This window comes from Nicotiana attenuata, unplaced genomic scaffold, assembly GCF_001879085.1.
Source record: "Nicotiana attenuata strain UT unplaced genomic scaffold, NIATTr2, whole genome shotgun sequence".
Lineage (NCBI taxonomy): Eukaryota > Viridiplantae > Streptophyta > Magnoliopsida > Solanales > Solanaceae > Nicotiana > Nicotiana attenuata.
The window spans coordinates 29262-32928 of NW_017671088.1; positions in this window are offsets into that span (position 1 = coordinate 29262).

The window sequence follows — 3667 nt, forward strand, 5'->3', positions numbered from 1 at the left end:
GCTTGTTGTGTTGAGATCGCTCGGAGGTACCTTTATCATGTCTGCATGTATCTGACATCGATGGCAAGAAGTTGTTAGACAATCTCCGAAGTGTGCGTTTCTGAGTATGATTGGCAAGCTCCAAGTACTCTCCTTTTGCCAAATATTCCTTGATATCATGAAACCAAGGCTTTCCGTCTGCTTCCTCTTCAACATGGGCACAATAAGCTGGCTGATTATGAATTTTCACCAGAATGGGATCAATGAAATTCTTATCCGGATGCTGTATCATAGATGATAGGATAGCCAATGCATCGACAAACTCAATCTGGATTCTGGGAACATGTTGGAATTCCGTCTTCGTGAACCTCTTTCTCAATTCCTGTACATGATGCAGATACGGGAGTATCTTGGAGTTCTCGGTTGCCTATTCTTCTCGTACCTGATGTATAAGTAAATCTTAATCTCCAATCACTAGCAGCTCTTGCACGTTCATGTCAATGGCCATTTTGAGCCCTAAGATGCAGGCTTCATATTCGGCCATATTGTTGGTGCAGGGGAACCTGAGTTTGGCGAACACTGGATAATGCTGACCGGTTTCTGATACTAACACTGCTCCTATGCCAACTCATTTGAAGTTTGCTGCTCCATCAAAGAACATTCTCCAACCGTCATAGGATTCTGCAATGTCTTCTCCTATGAATGATACCTCTTCATCAGGAAAATACGTTTTCAAGGGTTCGTATTCTCCATCCACAGGGTTTTCAGCAAGGTGGTCTGCCAGTGCCTGTCCCTTGACCGCTTTCTGAGTTACGTAAACAAGGTCGAACTCACTCAACAGGATTTGCCACTTGGCTAGCTTGCCAGTGGGCATGGGCTTCTGAAAGATGTACTTCAAAGAATCCATCCTTGATATGAGGTACGTGGTATAGGCACAAAAGTAATGTCTCAGCTTCTGAGCTACCCAAGTCAAAGCACAGCAGGTGCGTTCCAAAAGAGAATTCCGAGCCTCATACGGGGTGAACTTCTTGCTGAGATAATAAATGGCTTGTTCCTTTCTCCCCGTTTCATCATGCTGCCCCAAAATGCAGCCGAAAGCTCCGTCTAACACTACAAGGTAGAGTAATAAGGGTCTACCTGGCTCGGTCAGAACTAAGACTGGTGGTGTTGACAGGTACTCCTTGATTTTGTCGAAGGACTTTTGGCAGTCATCGGTCCATTTGGTAGCGGCGTCCTTCTTTAACATTTTAAAGATTGGCTCACAGATAACTGTAGACTGTGCTATGAATCGGCTGATGTAGTTCAGCCTTCCCAGGAAACTCATCACATCTTTCTTGTCCTTTGGCAGTGGTAATTCTTGAATGGCTTTGACCTTTGATGGATCCAGTTCTATTCCTCGGCGGCTCACAATAAACCCAAGCAACTTCCCAGTAACAACCCCAAATGCACGCTTTGCGGGGTTTAGTTTTAGATTGTACCTCCGCAGTCTATTGAAAAACTTCCTCAGATCTTCTATGTGGTCAGTGGCCTTCTTGGATTTGATGATAACGTCATCCACATACACCTCTATCTCCTTGTGTATCATATCATGGAAAATGGTTGTCATGGCCCTCATGTAGGTGGCCCCTGCATTCTTCATGCCGAATGGCATCATCTTGTAACAATACACTCCCCACGGTGTATTGAAAGCCATTTTCTCAACATCTTCCCCATCCATCCAGATCTGATGATAACTAGCGATGCAATCGACGAATGACTATAGCTCATGCTTGGCGCAATTGTCAATCAGGATGTGTATATTCGGCAAAGGGAAGTCATCTTTCGGACTGGCCCGGTTGAGATTCCGGTGGTCGACGCAGACTCTGACCTTCCCATCCTTCTTTGGTACTGGCACAATGTTGGCTAACCATGTCGGGTACTCAACCACCCTGAGAACCTTAGCTTTGATCTGCTTGGTGACTTCTTCCTTGATTTTCAAACTCATATCAGGTTTGAACTTTCTAAGCTTTTGCTTTACCGGTGGACACATTGGATCGGTTGGCAGTTTGTGAGCCACAATAGACGTACTCAGACCAGTCATGTCATCATACGACCAGGAGAATATGTCCTCATACTCCTTTAGAAACTCTGTGTATTATTTCTTTTCTGATGGTGATAGGTGAATGTTGTTTCGTATTTCCTTGACATTTTCTGCATTTCCCAGGTTAATAATCTCGGTCTCTTCCAGGTTGGACTTAGGTCTGTTCTCAAATTTCTTAACTTCTTTGACAATCTCATCAGGTATGTCATCTTCTTCTGAATCAATGTTCGTTTGTTGCATTGTCTCATTGCATGTCACAGTCATTGATTCATCAAGATAAGTAATAGTAATGTTGTATTGGTAAAGTAAGGAGGAAAATGATAGAAATAAATATTAATTCATTGGAAAAATTAAACATGCTTTGATAAATTGAATAATTGCTTTGAACATTGAAGATCTTATTGCGAAAATTAAAAATGCGAAAAGAAAATCATTCACTAAATAAAACAGTGAATAGAGCTTGTTTTAGCCTTGCTACACCGAGGCTCGTCGGGCTCTGGTTGTCCTGATGGTCCAGTTCTTGAGATGTGCCCCTATGGATCTTGTGAAGTAAGATGATGATGCTAGAGTGCACGAACTAACCTTTTGGGGAGGGGAATAAAAAACAAAAATAAAACAAAAGGTAATCAAGTCAGTGAGGATTATAAAAAGTATTGCAACATTTAAACACATAGTGCGGGAATGTAAAGCGTGTCCTAATTTGGGGAACCTCTTTTGTGCCCGAGGTAGGCCTAGCGACAAATTGATTTGGAGAACTTAGAATGCTAAATTCCTCATTTTATTGATAAAAAATAGGTGAATCCCAAAACGATATTAGATAAGCAAGAAATAAAAGTCACTAATGGCCACTAGCCTTGTTACATTTTAAAGCGAAAAAGATAAACTCCTATCTACTTGGTCCCAGAAGGGCCTTCCCAGATTCGGCATCCTTGGATCCGTCGAACAGCTTCCCCAACTCGCGAAGTCCTAGCAATAGGTATGCTCTGGCTAGATATCCACCTTCAGTTCCTTTAGCCTCTTCACAATCTTCGACCCTTTTGAGATGCTCTATGAGCCAAAGTTGAAGTAGCAGATTGCAGCCTTTGAAGTGTTTCTCTCCTCGTTGACACTTCTCTAACGCTCGGTATATGTCTGCAATAATCATGGGTACAATGCTGAATGCCTGCCGACCAATCCCCTCCATTAGGATTTTGGTTACCATAGCCAGCCTACTATGAATTCTACCTTTCTTCATCATAAATACGATCAGACCCAGGAAGCAAAATATGCAGACGAAAACCCTGCGATGGACATGTCCCAAGGATGTGATGGCAAACTCGCCAGAGTAGGTACGGTAAGATTTGCTGTGACCGTACCTTTCATACAAGTAGTCAAAAGGGATGTATGATTCCTTCAGGCATGTTAATTCTAGATTCTTCTTCAAACCCATCATTCTAAGGAAGCCCCTACTTTGCTATTCCCAGGCATTAGCAAGCCCGGTGTTTACAATACTTGACCAGCCAGTCCTCCTATCTCCTCCAACAAAGGTGTCATCTCGATGCCCCCAAAGCGGAATACGGCCCTTTCACAGTCCCAAAATAATGTGGCAGCTTCTATGATCATGTACTA